Source organism: Pongo abelii, chromosome 10 (assembly GCF_028885655.2).
Source record: "Pongo abelii isolate AG06213 chromosome 10, NHGRI_mPonAbe1-v2.0_pri, whole genome shotgun sequence".
NCBI lineage: Eukaryota > Metazoa > Chordata > Mammalia > Primates > Hominidae > Pongo > Pongo abelii.
The window spans coordinates 40,750,129-40,771,224 of record NC_071995.2 but is presented as its reverse complement, the minus strand read 5'-3'; the positions used below and the strand labels follow the sequence as shown (position 1 = coordinate 40,771,224).

Genomic DNA, 21,096 nt, shown 5'->3' with positions numbered 1-21,096 from the left:
CTGAGGCAGGAGAATTACTTGAACTCAGGAGGCAGAGGTTGCAGTGAGCTGAGATCACGCCACTGCACTGCAGCCTAGGTGACAGAGTGAGACTGTGTCTCAAAAAAAAAAAACAGCATATTTCTAATAACATTGAAATAATTTTGGTATTACATTATATAATCTATTTAAAATTTAACAATTTTTTTTTCAGGAAAATGTTATTCAACACTATAGAAATATCAAATAAGCCTTTCTTTAAACAGAACATTAGCCTCATAGCATATTTTTAGCTATATTCTCCTTGATTTTCTTCTGAGTAGATTCACTCTCATCTGTGTTTGATGCACGCCAATAATATCTGGTTGGGTTGAAAATTGAAAATCACTTCTCTATAATATCCAAAATAATTAGTGAGGCTGATTTAATAACAAGTTGACTAATCATTTTGGCACTCATAGGAATAGTTATTTCTGCTGGATCAATACATTGTATTAACTACCTTTGAGACTCAGTTCTCATTTTCTTAGTAATAATAGACTTTAATAGAGTGACATCTTTATATTTTATTTTTCACTGAAATTTCACAAATTATAGAAGCTGTTCTTGGCATAACAAATAGCATTGTAATGATCCGATTATCTAAATGCAGCCATCGTTGGGTATATGCAGGGAATTGATTCCAGGGCGCTGGCCTGAATATACCAAAATACAAGCATACTCAAGTCTTGCAGTCAGCCCCATGGAACCAAAGTATAAGAAAAGTCAGCCTTCCACATAGGTAAATTCTATATCCCACAAATACTGTATTTTTGATCTGTGTTTGGTTGAAAAACATCGTGTCTAACTGGAACCGTGCAGTCCAAACCCACGTTGTTCAAGGGTCAGCTGTAGTATCATAGGTTTAGGGAATTAGATTTGTACATTCACCATAAGCCTGTGGCATCATTTAACGTGTAAGTCTGCAATTATTCTCTGAATTTTGAATGTGTAGATGTTTGTTGAGGCTCTCAAGTCTACGTTGACGTCTCTTTGCTCCAGGTTGTGTGCACTGATCAAATAATTGAAAATATTTTTAAATATTCATAACATTTTACATTACAAAAACTCGACTTCAGGGTAACATGTATTATTTAAAAATAAGACACTAGTTAATACATCCACCATCTCACATATTTAACCTTTTTTGTGATGGGTACATTTAAAATCTACTTTTTTAACAATTTTGAAATATACAATACATATTACTAACTATAATTCCCATGCTGTGCAATAGATTACTAAAATGTATTCCTCTTGTCAAACTGAAATTTTGTACCCTTTGATCAAAATCTCCCCTTTCCCCACCCCACCCACTCAGTCTCTGGTAACCTAACATTCTACTCCCTACTTCCATGATTTGATTTTTTTAGATTTTACATATAAATGAGATCAATATTCCACAATGTATACATATATCAAAATATCATACTGTACCCCACTATAGATATAATTACTTGTCAATTAAAAATTAAATTAAAAATAACACACTAACTGTGACTTGCATAGTAATCATTAGCAATGGAGAATTTTACATTCAACTAATGAGAGATATATTTGCCTGTCAAAACTTTGTTTTTTTTAGCGTGTTGGCAGCTGGTGGTGTCTTGGTTATGATTGTGTTTTCCTGGTAATGTCAATTGGTTGTGCCACTGCAATTACATTTTCTTGCTTTATTTGTGACCAGTGGTGTGCATTTGTGAAGGACAGCTGGTGTTCCAGTTAGTGACCATGAAAGGGTGTTTGTTTTTTCAAGAAGCTAACTAGCTCTTAAGGCAATTTTATCCTGTTGTAGGGACCTCATAAACACCACATTCACCAACTAAACCAACAAACACATGAATAATCCCCATGCCCTGTTAATTATGGACAATAGAGGTTAAAATTTCTGTTTTTAGCATTTCCGTTTGCCCTATGCAGGAGTGGAAATGTAAAGGAAGCAACATGGAAATTTATATTTTTTGGCCGTGTCATTGATGGTTACCTTATTCAGTTTTATTTGAATTTGTGCTTGTATAAAATGGGGATCTAATTTAGAAGATGGAGTAATGTCATTTAAGTGTTAAGATCCTGACTGTCTTATCCATGTTTTTAGTTAGAACTTGTGTGTAGCAGATGTTTCTTTTGTTTTGTTTTTTGAGACAGAGTCTCACCCTGTCACCCAGGCTGCAGTAAAATGGCCTGATCTCGGCTCACTGCAACCTCCGCCTCCCAGGTTCAAGCGATTCTCCTGCCTCCGCCTCCTGAGTAGCTGAGACTACAGGTGCGCACCACCACGCTTGGCTAATTTTTGTATTTTTAATAGAAATGGGGGTTTCACCATGTTGGTCAAGCTGGTCTCGAACTCCTAACCTCGTATTCCGCCCACCTCAGCCTCCCAAAGTGCTGGGATTGCAGGCATGAACCACCACACCAGGCCACAGGTGTTTTATAGAGTGGTTTTCCCAATGCAAAAGCAGTCAGGTTCAAAAAAAAACCAAGTTAAAGGACCAAGGAGTTCACCCCTGAAGCCAGATTTCTGTACCAGAAGGTAGCCCACGAGAAGCCGTGTTCAAATGGGAAACAATGGGAGAAAATGCTTAAAGTTAGAAATCGACCAGGGGAAAATTAAGAATAACTCAAAAGCTAAAGTTTTAATTCAGAACCGATTGATTTTTGGGGAGGTGGTGGCTGGTGGTAGAGTGGGGGCATAATTTGAGCCAAAAGTATTAGTGGAAAACAATCATTTACTTCAAAATATTAAGTATTCAATAAATAAAATGATATTAGACTTCAAACTAAAAAGCTCAAGATATGACCTTCTGCTCTTCGCTTTTTAAAAATGGCACTAGACCATTTTCAAGAGCTGTTTGTACCTCAGTGTCTTTAATTCTAAAAATTGTAATGATAAACTAACTGCCTTAATATTGTGAGAACAAGCTGGTGTATTAGTCTTTCTCACATTGCTATAAAAAAACTACCTGAGACTGGGTAATTTATGAAGAAAAGAGGTTTAATTAACTCACCGTTCTGCAAGCTTAACAGGAACCATGACTGGGAGGCCTCTGGAAACTTACAATCATGGTGAAGGGCGAAGGAGAAGCAAGCACATCTTACTATGGTAGAGAAGGAGAAAGAGAGAGTGAAGGGAGAAGTGCCACACACTTTCAAACAACCAGATCTCATGAGAACTCATTCACTATCACAAGAACAGTGAGGGGGAAGTCCGCCTCCATGATTCAATCACCTTTCACCACGCCTTCCTCCAACACATGGGGATTACAATTCAAGGTGAGATTTGGGTGGGGACATACAGCCAAACCATATCAACTGGAAAATGTACTTATTCTATAATGGTGCTCAGTAAATTACTTTGTCATATTTTGATTTCTCAAATTGATTGGGCATTTACATATAACAATAAATTTATTAAACCGATATATTAGTTTCATCAATTATTGAAGCAACATTTTCTTGTAACATAATGACACTAGAATTTGACCCCAGTTATATTGACTCTTCCATCATTGTATCAGTTTTAGACAGTGATTCTTAACCTTGATGAACAGTAGAATTATTATATGAGCTTTTAAAAAATGTTCATGCCCAGCTTCTACTCCAGAACAATGAATTCAGGTTTGGGAATAAGACCCAGGCACCGGCATTTTTAAAATTCCTCCAGGTTTTCAATGTACAATAAGAGTTAACAATTACATTTAGGGAAACTAACCTGTAAACAAGTTGATAATATACTTGTGTTTGCTGGGCTAGTATACCACAGTTTTCTCATTAATGTCTTATTCTGAGAAACTGTCTATTGAAGGATGAGAATCAGGATAAGAAAGCTCCAATCCCTTGAAATGCACCTTGGAAAATGTTATGCAAATCTCATGTTGCCAAACCTCAAGAGGCATCAAGATTGGCAAATTCTTCTGATATAAATTGAAACTGCATTATTTTCTCTTTCTTGGAAAAGGAGTTTGAAAAGTATCCATGTAGTATGTAGTCTACCACAAAACTCTAGCAATAATTCAGTCACTTTATTAAAAGAAAAATACTTCAGCTACACACATTTTTCCATAGACATGATATTTTTAGAATTTTCTTTTGGCAAATATAATATGGCACCAATGTACAACCACCTTCTACTTTCATCCCATACAGAATTCAAATAGATCCATTTTCTCTTTATCTTTTAATGCAGGCAGTGTGGGATGAAGGACAAGACTGCCTATAAATTATGAGCATTGTGTGCATATGCCATTGCTTAAGTACCAGAAGACTTGTTCCAGGCCTGGAATACCAGCTGAGGCTAAACAATGGGCAAGGCACCAATAAATCCCCAGACAATTTGGAGCAATCCAACCTTTCTGCATAAATCACTGAGTGAAAGCTGTATGCAAGTCTTGATAAAACAAACAAAAAAACAAGCTGGAAAAATGACTGAGGTGGTCACCCAGGGTATATTGCAATTGTGTTTTGGGGTAAGAGATCAAGGTATGAAAAATGAGATTCTTTCTTCATAAATTTAATCCTCTAGGGCATTGTTACTTAATGTCTGGTCTGCAGATGAGTGGTGGTCCATGAATCATTTGTTGCCAACCTGAGATAAATACAGAAATTAAAGGTAAACATTTAGAAACCATATAGCAACATGACATAGTAATTTTGTAACTGTTGAATCTAATAAAAAATTGGACTTGTATTTTTATGCCTTTTTTCATTTCATTTTTCTTGTAATTTCTTCTTACGTTTTGCAAAAAATCTCAGTCAATGACACATTAAAAATAAAAAATAGAATGGCTCCTTCACCACGAAGTTCTACTCTAGTTTACCTCAATAAGCAATTTTGTAAAAGCTAGCGCTTAAATTACAATGTTAAAATGAAAGATAGAAGGATGGTGAAATGAAAGCTAGATAACGATTATGTAAATTACACTGCCTCGGTCCTTAGCAGGACACATACAGCCTTTCCGGTCCAGTCCCTCCTTACCTGTCTTCATATCTTCACCTTCTGCCCTTACTTCCAATACACATGAAATTCAAACCACAATCATCTACAAACAGATTTTAGTTCTTTATATACACTTTGTCTTCCTTAAAAAACATTTTAAATAACAACTTATACAGATATTCAAAGTTCACCAAATTTGAAGGAGAAATTTAAAAGATTCAAGTGACCACAAAGTAAAAATATACCAATTTCTCAAAAAAGTTTATTTTACCTGACAGTTACACCAGAAAGAAATTTCTCCCCTAGAAACCTACAGAGAAAATATGATAGTATAATAGATGAGCATTTTTTAATGCGACAAATATAGCAATTTGAATAAATGGCTACAAATCCTTTGACATTCCTGATATAGAGATAGGTTTTATGAGATCTCTCCTTCAACTGGAATTGTTCCAACAAATAGAATATGGGGAAAGTAACACTCTATGACATTTGAGGCTACTTCAGGAAAGACTATGCAGCTTCCATCTGGTTCTCTTGGAACTCTTGTTGTTCGGGGTGTTTCCTCTAAGGGCACTCCCTCTTGGAATCCAGCCTCCATGCTGGGAGATGCCCAGACAACCTAGAGGATTTCTGTGTAGGTGCTCTGGTTGAACCCAGCCTTCAAATTATCTCAGCCTAGGTGCCACACACGTGAGTGAAGGAGCTTCCAGATGATTTCGGTCTCCAGGTATTTAAGCTACCTCTATCCATTTGAGTCACTCCCAGCTGCTCTAATCTTCCTAGGGGAGTAACCAGGTACCATGAAGTTGAGATAAGCCCTCTCTACTCTTCTTTGTTCAAATTCCTAACCCACATAATTCATAAGCATAATTCCTAGGGTCTGGGTTTTTGTCCCCACCGAAAACTCATGTCAAATAGTAATCCCCAATGTCGAAGGTGGGGCCTGGTGGGAGGTAATTGAATCATAGAGGTGGTCTATGAATGGTTTAGCACCATCCTCTTGCTGCTGTTCTCATGACAGTGAGTGAGTGGGATTGTGAGATCTAGTTATTGGAATGTATGTGCCACCTCCCTGCTCTCTCTCTTGCTTCTGTTCCTGCCATGTGATGTGCCTGCTGTTTCGCCTTCCGCCATGATTGGAAGCTTCCTGAAGCCTCCCCAGAAGCAGAAACCATCATGCTTCTGTACAGCCTGCAGAACTGTGAGCCACTTAAACCTCTTTCCTTTATAAATTACCCAGTCTCAGGTATTTCTTTATAGCAATGTGAGAATGGACTAATCCAATTATAAAATGGTTGTTGTTTTATGCCTTTAAGTTTGGGATGAATTGTCTTGCAACAACAGATAACCCAAATAGTGATGACATTTTCACAACATCCTTATACATAGAGATGGTGATCAATGTTTCTCCTTATTCAACCTCTTAGTAGGTGTTGCCCCAATATGAAACAAAGAACAATCAGAGTTGATGAAAGTTTCTTAATGGAGAGGTCCTATTTCTTGAAGAAAAGGTTCCTTTTCACAACTCTATTCCTTTGTAAATACAATCCTTCTGCCTAGAGTGCCCACAACTCTGCTCCACCTTCCCTCCGTTTCCAGATATCTGAACTTTCAAGGTTCACTTTAGATGTTTCGTCTTCTATGTTGCCCCTTGACAATTCTACCCTACCCTGGGGATAATTAGGGACTCCCTCCTGTCTGCCCCAGAACACTCTGTATTGCAGTACTCATAATATTATAGAGTTTATACATCCGCCCTACTGCCTCCCCAACTAGGCTGAGGACTCCTTGAGGGTGATAATAGCCCTTTTCTTGTATGACTTGTTTTATCAGGATACGTGGTATATAACTGGAACTCAAGAAATAACATGAACTGTGTTAGGTGGGCATTCTGCCCTATGTTCTGATTCCTGGGTTACACACAAGCCAGCAGTGTCCTACACCACCAAACAAAGAGTTAGAAACCTTAATAGAGAGACAGGTAAACACAGACTTACACCCACAGAACCTATTTAGTTAACAACCTTTTGCCATAAAGTCTCTTGAGAAGTTACCTTTTTCCAAACAACTTCTTTTAAAATACATATATATATATATATATATACACACACACACACACACACAGATAGATAGATAGATACTCTAAAACATATAAAGTAAATAAGCATGATATTTTGACACTGCAGCCTTTGGGAAAATATGCTATTTTTATTCTAACAATTCTTAGTCATCAGTTCTTAATCATCGAATATCAGAACAAATTTGAACTGAGTGCCGTGTTTGGATAAACTAAAAGTATTTCATTTTGTCTAAGTATGACTAGAGAGAGGGATGATGAGGTAACATCTTTTGTAATTTTTCTGTCTCTGTGTACTAAATACATTTTCACATCTTTCCAAGTGCTCTCATCTTCAGCTATTATTTTGACTGAAATTGTCTTCTCTGCTATAACTTTAAATGTTGAGTGTGCTGTAAGTGCAAGTTAACCATGATCCTCCAAATGGTTGAAAACATTCATAAACAAAATTGTTCAGAGAGCAAAATATATCTTACAAAGAACAACTGCCTTTAACACTCCCCCACCAACCAGCACCCACCATCACATAAACCTTCATGTTATTACATTTTATGAACAAACTCTATTTTATTTTCAATTTGATGTTCATTACTTATATAATATCATGACAATTGAAAAATATTTCTATTGTTCAATTAAAATATTTTCCTGTCTGTAAAAAAGCTTTGGGTATCTTGGGTTGGGATAAAATGCTTCCTAAATTTTTAAATTCAAATTCATAAAAATGCTTTTTCACATAATGGCATTTTACTTTGTGGGAGGATTTTTAGGAACAAATTAAGATTACCAAGTGAAGAACAAGTCCATTATGAAAGTGTCAGTGACAAACTCTGGAATTACTGATGTGCAGAGAAGGAAAGGGAGAAGCAGGGAGATGGACTCATTAGGAGGCTTCTTCCATTACCCAGAGAAGAGACAATGATGGTTTGGATGAAGGTGGTAGCAGTGGCAGTGGTGAGTAGTGGTCAGATTCTGGATATAGTTTGAATATAGCACCACCAAGTTTTGCTGTTGGGCTAGATATGGACACACACCAGTGTGTGAAAAAAATAAGAGTCAAAAATAACTTCAAATCCAGAGGTATCTAAAGCTTACCTCATACCATGTAAAAGGTAAATTTGAGTTAGAACTAGGATCACAGAGTTTTTTGACATCCATCCTGGAGTTCTATCCACTCTATTTTGCTGCTTCAAAGGAGATCATCTGACATTTGAAGTCTCAATAGCCACTTTGTGACAGGAGAGCTGGAAACTTTTTTAGTTACTGCAAAAAGAAGGTCTTTATTGGGATTTTTTATTTGGAGAACTTAAAATATCTATTCTGGAACATTGAGGACCTGCAGCTGCTTTGAGGATTTACTCTAAAGCATTCTAAATCTTTAACCAGTTATTACTGAGGTCAGAGGGAGAAAGAACATTATTTTGATGTCCTTGCAGATTTTCTCGTTGACTCAAAATAACTCCACATGGCATGATGGAAAGAAAATTCAACTAGGAAGCAAACTGGCTTTTGGTTTTCAGTAATACCACCAATTGGGTAAGTCATAAACTCTCTAAGATTCAAATTCCTCATCTCTAAAGTAAGGAGAGTGGATAAGTAGGATTTTTCAACCTACAGTTGATATAAATCTTGTAGAGCATTCCAAGCCATCCCTGACAGCTGCCTTCTTCAGTTTCTGGGCTTAAAGGAGTATCTCAGTCACCTTGTCCTCCTGGTAAACTCAAGGTTCTGAAGACATAAGAGGAAATTCCTGTTGTTCATAAAAACCAAAGAAACCTTTAAAATCAATGGTCCTCCAAGTTCTTCTGGCTCTCAAACTTTGATTTGATATTGCTAAATCACTGCTTTTATGTATTAAAATACTTTCTGAAGTAGAAGAGGTATGGATTATAATTTTTTAAAAACATTTTAAAATAGGAAAACTAGTATTTTTGAGCTTATGCTATGCATTAGGCAATAGAATAGATATGTTAATAATGTCATTATATCCTTACAATAAGCAGGTTTTATTATGTCCTGTTTTACAGTATGGACATCAAGGCTTAAAGAGGTTAAGTTATTTGTCTAAGACCATACAATGGTGGGGCTGGAGTTCAAACACAAGCTTTTTTGGCTCCAAAGCCTTTGGTATGACACCAAACTGTTACCAATAACAATAGTAATTGTCATTGATACATTGTAAAATACTGAAAGAGAAAATGAGAAGAATTTATATTTACATGCTTTTATTACTTACAAAGTGCCTTCAGACTACAGGTAGATAGGTGGTAGGACATCTGGACTGTGAGTTAACTCTCAGGAGACAAGTAATTGCATTTACTATCCTGTTCTTTCCTCCGAGGCTCCTCCACCAGCAGTTTTTAAAGCCATACTCACCCTTCACCAAGGCATGGCAATGATTCCTTCCTAAGAGCCCCAATGTGTGATATTTTCCAGTATGAAACAACTGATTGAGTTGGAACAGGTTAATTTCATTAGTTTATAAAACTAAAAGAAAAAATGTAATTGTTTTGCTTTAAAAGGTGTAGGCAAAATAAAAAAATAAAAAGAGAAGAAGAAAAAAAGAAAACAACAAAAAGGTACAGGCAAATTTTATTCTTTCCCCCCACTACTCTTCCTTTCTTTCTTTCCTTCCTTCCTCCCTCCCTCCCTTCCTCCTTTCCTTTCTTTCTTTCTTTCTTTTCTTTCTCTTTTTTTTGCCAACAATTTATAATCATTTAGTTGTTAATAGATGGTAAAGAGACTTTTCTGAAACTTGAATAATACTGACATGAAAAAGACTATAGTCAGCTAAAACCCCAATAAGACATAAAAACATTTAAAACCAGAAAATTTAAATTTTTGGTTTTCAGAGGGGAAAAAAGGCAAAACAAGGTTAAAAAATGAAGCCAATGGGCACTAAAGTGAGGGAAACTTGCAATGAAAAGAAACCTAGGGTTGTTTATTTTGGCAGGAGTATTTGGGTCATTTTCAAATCCAACTGTGACAAAGAATTTTTCCATATTTTAGGAATAAAGAAACAAAATGTTAAAAGCTATTGCTAACAGAAAAATGGCACAACACCTCATGAACTTTTGTCTAATAGTTGATTAATATTGCAAGTCACATTAATTTTATTATTTGCTACATAGTGACAGCTATATTGTCTGTACAGAGACCCAGACCACAGGCCTAGGAATATTGTATTTGAAAATAAGAATATCTTGATTAGAAAATATTGGAGAGGTAACTCAGTCACTGCCTTGGGCTTAAAAGAACTTTTATATCAGAAATAATAATTATTTTGTATATCAAGTGGAGGTAAAAAGAATAACTGAATGGTGGCAGCAGGCTTTGAGGTAAGATTAGATTAGGGAGATAAGGGAAGCCCAGAACATGTTCATTAGGACAAGGATGAAAATCTCCCTCCTTTAAGAACATGCTCATATCTATCTGGGATGGTTTAGGGGACAGAATCAAAGACCCTAGCAGGACTTTCCATTGTGGAGCTACAGCCAACTGTTTAGAGGACTCAGTCGTATTTGCCATTCCTCTTTAATTCTCCATTGTTTCGTGCTGTTATTATTTCAATGTTTTTCCTGCCTTGGATTTTTGTCTCATATACTTACTTCTGGTCTTTCTTTGGCATTCACTGTCTTTCTTTTGTTCCCATCTTGTGTTAACTCTAGGTGGGGAGATGGAGGAGGACGAAGGGAGACAGAAACTACAGCCTGACATCCAGAAGTTTCTCCCATGCTAAGTGCAAAATCGGGAAGAGAAATGCTTAGACATGTTTCCCACAAGGTGGGACATTTCCAACTCACCAAAGCAGAAGCTGGATGTCCAATACAGTATAATTTATTACTTATTAAGAAATAAGGTTAAAACTAGAATCAAACACTCTAGCAGGACTTTCAGTTGTGGTGCTAGGGACATTAAGACTGAATATAATGCTGGGCTTGGTGGCTCAGGCCCATAATCACAGCACTTTGGGAGGCCAAGGTGGGAGGATCACTTGAGTCCAGGAGCTCAAGACCAGCCTGGGCAACATAATGAGACCCTCATGTCTAAAAAATAGAAATTTAGGCTGGGCATGGTGGCTCATGCTTATAATCCTAGCACTTTGGGAGGCCGAGGTGGCTGGATCACCTGAGGTCAGGAGTTCAAGACCAGCCTGGCCAACATGGCAAAACCCTATCTCTATTAAAAATACAAAAAAATTGGCCAGGCCTGGTGGCGGGTGCATGTAATCCTAGCTACTCAGGAGGCTGAGGCAGGAGAATCGCTTGAACCCAGGAGGCGGAGGTTGCAGTGAGCTGAGATCATGTCACTTCACTCCGGCTTGGGCAAAAGAGCAAAACTCCATCTCAAAAAAAAAAAAAACAAACAAAGAAATTTAAAATTTAAAAATTAGCCAGGTGTGGTGGGGCAGCCCCATAGTCCCAGCTACTTGGGAGGCTGAGGTAGGAGGATTGCCTGAGCCCGGGAGATGGAGGCTGCAGTGAGCCATGGTCATGCCAGTGCATTCCAGCCTGGGTGACAGAATGAGACCCTGCCTCAAAAAAAAAGACTGAATATTAAAGTAATAGATCAACAGTAGAAGATTGTATTAGAACATGTTTCAACATAAAAACATACTGAGGGTCTTCATCGCTCTGAGGTTTGAAAAAAAAAAAACTGAACATTGACGTTTTCCAATGACTGAAGTAACAAAAAGATGAACCTAAATTGTTGTGGAAAGAGATGTTAAACATGAAGCAGATTTCCAGCTTTCTAAGGGCTATAAAAGCCATTTTAGATGAAATGCAAAGCAGACCCCACCCCTTCAAGTATGCAGTTCTACAAGAAGAATGCAATAGTGCAGTCAACAAAATAACACCAACACTACTGGCTTTTAGTTAGTTAGGGAAGTTGATTTAGAATTTTAACTATCTCTTTTATTATTTGGCAGCTTTTGGGTATCTGAGTTAGGCCATGAATAATCCCTTTTGAAAACAAAACATCTCCTTCAGTGGGATAATTAGACTATTACTAACGACAAACTATCCAACATCAAAAGCACAGTCCCTAAGAAGTCACACAACAGGCAGTCTTCTCCCAAAATTAAAACCATGTTTAGCAGAAAGAGGTCACTGAAATAAATTAAGGGATGTGAAATAATTATTCACAAGTTTCAGTCAAGAAGTGACAGCACAGACTATAGTGACTAGCTTCTAAAAGTGAATATGCTAATTATATTTAGTGCTTAGACTGAGGCTTGGAAACCTCTCCCCCATTTTTTGATTAAGAGTCGTTAATCATTCCTGTGAGGTCACTGTTATTCCAAGGCATCCTCAGTAACAGAATCAAGAATGTGACTGCTAGCAGTACTAGAAATGCAGGGGGAAAGTCTATGGAAGGCCCAGATGGTAATAATTACATTAAGACTACCCTCAAAATTACGACTATTTTCCCTCAAGGTCAAGATGTACAATTTTCTTTGTGCACAAAATGCATAACTGAGTGAGCTATTATTAGTCATAACACCAAGCCCACCCATTTTATCTGTCAATTGAATGCCAATAAAATAATTGGCATTGCTCATAGCATTTGGTTTTTAGCTGGCTGCTAAGTTATCCATGGTGCTCATACTTTCAAAAGCTACTAAGAAATGGTCAGAATGTAGTAATTTTCAGTTGAGTATTTCTAAGCTGGCCTCACCCAGGGACTCTCAACACTAAATTATTTGTGATCATGGAAGATGATGGGCAGATGAAGATTTCAGATTTCCTAAAAATTTTATTTAAACCACCTTTTACAATCAGCCATTTTGGGGCTATGATAATAAATGAATGCTTACTAAATTTCTTTCCTCTCTTCCTTTTTTTTTCTGGAGATGCTAAATTGCAGTGAAATCATCAAAAGGAAGGCATTTGAAAAGAGAAGCAAATATAAAAGAGGAGACACTGATTGTAAAACTGCCTTAAAAGCTATTCAGCTGGAAATTGTTCTTATACATTAATTGTTATACAAGAAGTTATTATGAATTCTGAAATAATTTGAGTCCACCATTGAAAAGTAATAAAATTAAAATACTCTCCTCATTCAGTGGGTTTAATTTGCTCTATAAAACTTTGGCACGGTAAGGCCCAGAAGTTCTGCGATCAAGATTTATTGGGTTGCTTGCCCAACTCTACCTTGCACCCTCCATGTCTCAGCTCATGTATCTGTAAAACAGAAATAACATTAGTATTTTTCTTACATGTGTTTGAACATTAGAAAATATAATTTAAGTAGAATGTTAAGACAGTGAAGCCTGGGATATAGTAAGCAGTAAATATATGTAAGCAGTAAATAAATGATGCTATTGATGGTGGTTATGTAAGAGTAGAGATTATCTGCAGTGTGTAAAATGACCTCAGTTTCTGCACCACCCAAGATCAGCTTGGTTCTGCCTTTTCTCTGGCAACAATGATTCTAGAGATGGTTCAGGTCATCCCCTGCCATCATAAAGTCCTTGCTATCTCCACTGCCATCCACTGAGAAGCTCCTCACATGCAGCTATCACCAGGAGTTTCCCAGAGCTGTCCAGTAACATGAAGCAAAGGTTCAGGAGTAATATTACAACATGGAGCAGACACACAAGAGATATGAAACTGGAAAGAATCAGTGGGTGAAAAATTTGTCCTTTCTCCCACTCCGGTGGACTCTCCTGAGATGCAGTAGATGGCCTCCAGAAGCCATCCCACCAGACAAAGCAGCCAGCTGTGCCTCTGTGAAGCTGTGGTCAACCTGGTAATGGACTCCTTGTTATTCTTCTCCCTCCCTCTTCTCTATCTCACTCTGCTTTTTTCTCTCACTCTGGATTTCTTGGGATAATGCCCTGCCAATAGAAGGTTAATATATAAATTTTTGCCACAGGCTTTACCTGGGGTAAGAGTGCTCTATTCTCTCTGTCTCAATCTCTCTCTCTCTCTTTCTCTGTGCCTCTGTCTGTGACACAAACACATACCCACCTGCTTCCACAAATATATGCAGAAACACACTGCAGTGCCCTACTGTCCAGCACCCCTCTCCACCTCGCATTTCTCCAGGGCCTTACCTTTTGGGAGCTATCGTGAACCTTTCTGAACACCCACCCTCATCTCATGAGTGGCATTTACCATAATGCCAACAGGGTTAACATAGGGAGATACTAACTTGATTTCATTTTCTGTTCAATATAGACGTAGCTAAGAGTCATTTTAATGTAAGATTTTACTCCTTTTACAAATTATATATATTTTAAATTATTTCTGTTTCCTTGTTTTTACTTGCTTAAATGTAGTTCCAAATATAGCTAAGGCAGTATTAACTTTACTACTAAGTAATGTTGAGTTGAATGTTTGATAAATAGATGAAAGTTTATGTATTTTGCAATTCTCCTCTGATGTAGTTACATGTTTGCCATACCATAAAAAGATAACTATAAATTAGGATTTAGATTTCAGAGTTTTGTAAAGAAACATAAATGCCAAATATAAAGCAGAAAAATACCTTTACTAAGTAACTACAAATAGGATCCTTTTCAATATTAATTATCTTTCTTCTCTGGTGTTAAATGCAGACGTAGCCTGTGTTAATTTGCTCGTCCCACAAATCATATTCGATCTAAGTACAAATATAGGCGAAGAAAGTCCCCAGCTCATGAATAAATTCTGCTCAGGAAGTTTACTAGTAAAACTATATGGGATACATTTATTCATAGAAATGATGTTGCAAAAATTATGATTAGATATTCATAGAAGCTCAACAATTACACTTATTTTATATGTGTCTAATATATATGTGCTATATATAATATATACATAAAACTACCAATATACATGTGTATACATACAGACACACACACACACACACATAAAAAACTATTATATGGTAGTACTATTTTCACCGTACATAACTACAAGTTAGAACACTGTTTCTGTGGCAGTTAAAGTTCCTGTGCCAGGAATCCGTTGCCTCAGGCCTAGGGGGCAGAACCAGACACTCCTTTTGCAAGCCCAGCAATTGCATAGTAAGGTTTGGGCCTTGGGAATGGGGTGGGGTGTCCTCCCTGTTCCCCAAACTTGCAAACCCTCTGTGGCTGCATAATTGCATAACAGAGGGGCATATCTCTTTATGAGTCATTTATAGCCATTGTTATTTCTATTTCAAAAGAATAAAGCTAGTCTACTAGAGGTTTTAAATTAAAATCTACGAGCAGCTACCTATCCTAGGGCAGGTAAAAAAAATAAAATAGGCCAATAATTTTGTTATTTTCCCAGCACTTGTCTATTTGAATATTTATTAATTTGTATTCCATTCTTGTTCTCAAAGACACTTAAAGCAAGCCACAGATTCACTTAAAATATGGCAAGATAATCTATGTTTTTAAAATTAAGATATATTGGATAAAAGGAAACTAAGGAAACGGAAGTTTGGAGAGATCAAGAATTACCTCAATACAGATTCTCTAATGCCATGAAGTCTCTTATGCTATACTTGCTAGAGCTGGGACTCTTGTCTGGAAACTTGTCAATACCCTCAGAAAAAAAAAAAAAATTGGCCAGTTATGATTCAGGCTGTCCACAATACAAAAACACACTAATCACCTAATTTTGATACTGAAACCAAAAAGGAATTCATTTGATATTCATAGTGCAAACTTTCCATCACATGATCAACATTCTTATTTTGTTGCAAGTAATTTTATAAGATTATCTCTTACGACAGGCAAATCTGTCAGAATTCAGTCTCATACATCCTAAGACCCGTAAATTCCAGGATTGTCTTGCCTAACTTTGGTTAGAGAGAGTTTCTAGATGATAGGATGAGTGTTTTCCAGGATGTTCTCCACAAATATTATTTCCCAGCTGAGCTTTTAAAGGTATTGAGTAACAGAGGGATTATACTTCCTTGCAAGTAGCTGGAATACAGCTGCATTCTGTCCAGTTAAGTTCAGGGTTTAGCAACTGAGCTGTGGGTAGGATTAACATTTTCCCCTAAACTCTGAGAAACAAACAAGTATAAACCCCTGACTAGAAGACCACCACAGAGCCACTTGAAGGTGAGTTCAAGGAGTACGTAGCTGGGCCAAGATTACCCTCAGAAAGTCATATTTGAACCATTTTAACAGAAACAAATGAACCAACAAGAGCACACACTTGACTGGGTAAAGCATTGCTGCAATATTTTTAGCCAAGAAATATGTAAAAATGAAATAGTCCCAAAAGTACACCTTAAAATTCCTGTGTATAGGCAGCAAGAGATTATCTTTGACATTTTCCCTTGAATTTTAATGAAACTATTTATGAAATGTGCTATGTATCTCCAGCATTATTTAGCAGAATGCACAAAACATATTTTAAACTCTTAGCTTAGTTCTCAGAAAACTTAAAAAGAAAACTTGTAATGGTGAAATAGCCTTCAATGATTTCTAAGATTCCTTTCCTTATTAGTATTTTAAATTTTACAAATATGCAGCTATAGATACAGATGTAGATGATTTGGGACACTTGGCTGAAAAGATGCCAATCTTAGTAGAAGTCACAAAACATAAACTTTCCTAACATCAATTTATTGATCTATTTACTTAACCTCTTTCTTGAAAAATAGAGGATGTTTGCAAATATCTGGGTAGATTAAAGATGGCTAAAAATTTCTTGTTTTTCCCCTTACTGAGAAGTAGGGTCTAATTCCACTCCTAAATTTAAGCCAGCCTTAGCTACTTGCTTGACCAATAAAATGCAGTGGAAGTCAGACTTGCAGCTTCTGCCCTTGGCCTTTTGCAGCACTTACTCTTAAAGTCATGAGCTGCCATGTGAACGGTCCACCTACCCTGAGACCACCCTGCTGCGAGGAAGCCCAGGCTAGTTTTGCAGAGAGGCCGTGTTGATAGAGGAGGCAATGCTGGCCAAACCCAGCACAGAAGCCAGGCATGTCAGCAAAACCTTTATGGACCCCCCAAACCAAACTAGCTACCTGCTGACCCCAGTTGATGCCATATGTAACCAAAGAACAATCCAGCTGCATCTTGACTGAATTCCTAGCCCCCTCAAATCATATGATATAGTAAAATGGCTCTTGTTTTAAAACACTAAGTTTTGGGGTAACAAAACAAGATAATCAAAGCAACACCTCAATCATGTGCTACATACATGTTATAAAATAGCTACTTTCCAAATAACTATTACATGAATCAAGTGCATTTGTCTATACTATTCGCTCATACATTAAACACATCTTCAGCACTACCAATATGCCAGAAGTTTGCTAGTCACAGAGATGCAAAGTCGAATATGACTACCAGTAAGCCAGGAAGTTTGCTAGTCACAGAAATGCAAAGTTGTTAAGTAGCTTTCTCTTGCTGGGCACACAGTCAACTTAATAGTTTTAATTCTATGTCCAGGGCAACCATGTTGCACAATTCTGGGGATAAATTCACATTGCAGTCTATCTGAATGATGTCCAAAGGAGTTGAGCATACACAGCCATTCAGAAGGCCATAGTGTGAATGTCCCCCAAAGTTGGACTGCATAGAGGCCTTGGTGATAAGCTTTAGGCTAGAAGTATGCATCCAGTGTTACAGAATCACAGAGGAGAGACAGTAAAGAATGTATTTTACCTGCAGCTTTTTAAAATCTTCCCTGTTAAGACACAGGGAATGAATGAGCCCAGCGAAACATTGTTATTGATAATGTAGTTTAGAAATAGTAACATTTATCCTAATGTGTATAACATAGCTGGGCTTAAGTAATTAATTTAAATTCTTACTAAACACATTTTCCAATCTACTTTGGCACACATGTAAAACTATATCAAGAAATAAAATCAAAGTGAACTCAAAAATGTGTTGAAGAAAACCCTTTAAAAAAATAAAAGCATACTTTAAAAAATATAATCGTGTGTGTATACAGACATGTTGATATACATCTACATGTATAACATATGAATGACATTGCTGTCGTTTTTTATTTATATTCTTCCCCCCAAAATAAAAGCTGTTTTTAGATTTTAAAAAAATAAAAAATAAAAAAATAAAAGCATACTTTTTCTAGTATTTGTATTGCAATTTTGGATGATCATTCTTTGTAAAAAATGTATTTACCACAGGTAAAATATTGTATCATACTAACTTGTGAAAAAAAAACACTAAAAGTTCAAGAGATTGATTTAGTTTCAAATCGAACAATTTAAATTGTCAACAGTTTGAATTCTATCCAGTTGGAACTCAGTTTGAATTCCAATGGATGAAAATAAGAGAACTCCACTGACTCGGTAAGGAAAATTTACTGTCTCACGTAACAAGAAATCCAGAAGTGAGGTCACTGTCAGGTTTGCTACATTAAGCAACCCCAATGACCCAAATTATTTTATCTTTCAGCTCCGCAAGTGTGAACTTTGTCTTTGGCTAGGTCCCTACATGGTTAGAAGACGGCTGTTGAAGTTCCAGACCTCACATTCTACCTTAGTATTTAACTAAAGAAAGAGATAGCATTTCTTCTCTACATCTTATCTTTAAGAACAAGAAAACCTTTCCCAGAAGCCTACCAGGTCTCCCTGTGTGTCTCATTGGCAGGACTGTGGCTGCTACGGCAGGGGCCACACCAATGTCTACAAGGTCATTTCCTAGTGATGAATATAGACCCGCTAACTAGATAGGTAGCTGGATCAATACCTGGTTGGTCAGGACCTTGTTATTTCCCCCCAGTTCATATATTACTTCTTCATCAGCTTATTCATTCAATAAATATCAGGAGAAGGGGGAAGAGGTAAAAAGATAGATGCCCTTCATGCCTATTTCAGCACCTAAAGGCTTCCTAAATTGAAGAATCTGCTCTCACTGGACAAACTACAGATCCACCCTATCTGATTTCTGACTGTTTAGTAGAGTAGGGTAGAGTAGGTCTTATTATGGAGTCTTTTTTTAAGTTGGCTTAGCAATAAATGTGAAACAGAAAAATTCTCCAATCCTGCATTTAGTTTCTCAGTATAAGCCAAAAATGCAGAGTTCTAGGGCTAGGGCTATAATCTTATTCAAATATCTTAACACACCCTCAAAGCAAAAATATTTGGAAGTGAGTTGCAATATTTTTTTCTTGTAATTATCTTCATTATAGTGTTACTTTAATTCTAAATGGTTAAAAAAAGTATATTTGTAAAATTGAAAGAAGCCTCCAGGTCACATACCAAAGAGACAAAGAAATTCCTGTCTTTCCTATTTTGAGCAAATCAACTTTCCTTTAAATCTTTTTCCTGTAAAGCAAGTTGTTAATATTCATTACCTATGGAAGAGAAGTTGCCTATCATATGCTACTGCTTAATTATATAAAGTCACCAATAGTTCAGACTAAAATGTGTCTGTGTGTAGAATAATGCTGAAACATTGATATTTTTCTCCAATTACTTCTCCCTTCATCTCAGAGTACTAGAGAGAGATTATAAAAGGAGAAAATGAACTAGGATTAATGGTTATTAATTTATACTCAAAGATGACACAGAAATCTACATTTTCTAGCTCTTCGGTCACCTAACGCTCCATGTGGAAGAGAAGGGTGAAGACCATCTAGTTGAAAACAACTAAATGTGCGTACTCACTTCTCATTTACACCAATGAAGTTGAGGAATGGTTCAAATAAGTAAGTAATCTTTTCAGTACAATTGGATCAACTACCACACACATTAGACATTTCCCAAATCTTCATCATACTCCATTCTTAACTTAAGGCTAATAATTCTAAGAGGTCATGATCTATTTACTTACAATGCTCCAGGGTCATCTCAAAACTCAACTTGCTTGTTCTCATCCTCCCAGCTGCCTGAGACAGAAATTTTCTGGTTTCTCTTGACTTGTTCCTTTTCCTCATTTTCTACAGTTAATTTATCTCAATGACCTGTGTTCTGTCTCTGAAGTCAGTGAGTTCTAAACCTGTTGGCACATGAGAAAACATAGGAGGACAGCTATTAAAATGCTTATTCCTGATACTCAAACCTGAAAATTCAGTGGGGATTGGCTCTACATTTTGTTTAAAGCTCCCCAGATAATTCTGATGAATAGTCAGGTTTCATAAACATTGCCTTTAAATATTTATCTCATTTCTCTTATTCTCTCCATCTGTGTTGGAATTACATGAAATTCCTATCTCCTACCTAAACTATTCCAATAGTTTCCTAATTTTTTTTCTCTCTTACTCCATTAATCCCCTTTGGATTTCAGTTGATTCTCTACAGTGATTATGTCATTCTCTTTTTAAAACTTTTAATAGAATTGTGGTTCGTTTTGTAGGATGGTAGTATCTGGAGGATCAGAGGAGGACTTGTGGGATGTTGGTAATGTTCTGTTTCTTATTCTGTCTGTTGGCTACATGGGCCTGCTCTCTTTTTGAACATTCACCAGGGGCTACCTTTAGATGTATTCCTTTTTCTATTTTTATATTATGTTTCATTTAAAAAAAAAAGTAAAAACAAAACTGATAGCTCCTCTTCAGGTATTTCTCTGCTCTCCTCCCCTGTACTGCATTTCTGGCTATTTTTCTACCATGACTTTGTTCTTTTGCACAGACTCTGTTCCTTCTCCTTAGAATACTTTTCCTGCCTTCTCCACTTGGTAACTTTCTCAGGAACAGTCTTACCTTTAAATAAAGTTAGTTGCTTCCTATTCTATGTTCCCATATTACTTTACTTATTAATCTGTTTTTGTTGTTATTACATTATTGTGTGGTGTTTTTTTTCCACCTCTGTATCTCAGGTTGTAGAGTAATTATTTTATTCATCTTTATGGTCCCATACAGAGAACAACAATTGCATATTACTGCAATTGGCAAATACTATGAGCTCAACAATGCTTTTTAAATAAAATAAATCAGTCCTTGAATATATGTTGTGGTTTCATTAACAAGACAGGTTTCTTACACAGTTTAGGCCGCCATAACAAAGTACCATAGACTGGTGGTTTATAAACAACAGAAATTTATTTCTCGCAGTTCTAGAGGACGGAAGTTTGAGATGAGGGTGTCACCTTGGTCAGGTTCTGGTGAGGGCCTTATTCCAGGCTGTAGCCTGTTGACTTTTTGTTGTATCCTCACAT

At 36.7% G+C, this 21,096-nt stretch overlaps 1 long non-coding RNA gene across 1 annotated transcript; it reads right to left on the bottom strand.

Annotated features, from left to right (window-relative positions):
• Nucleotides 1-887: 887 nt before the first annotated feature.
• LOC112135732 (uncharacterized) lies at nucleotides 888-8,677 on the bottom strand. Its single transcript, XR_002916961.2, has 4 exons — nucleotides 8,127-8,677; nucleotides 4,549-4,600; nucleotides 3,024-3,113; nucleotides 888-1,030 (listed from the first exon to the last, which is right to left on the bottom strand). It is a non-coding gene; the product is annotated as an uncharacterized LOC112135732 (long non-coding RNA).
• Nucleotides 8,678-21,096: the final 12,419 nt, after the last annotated feature.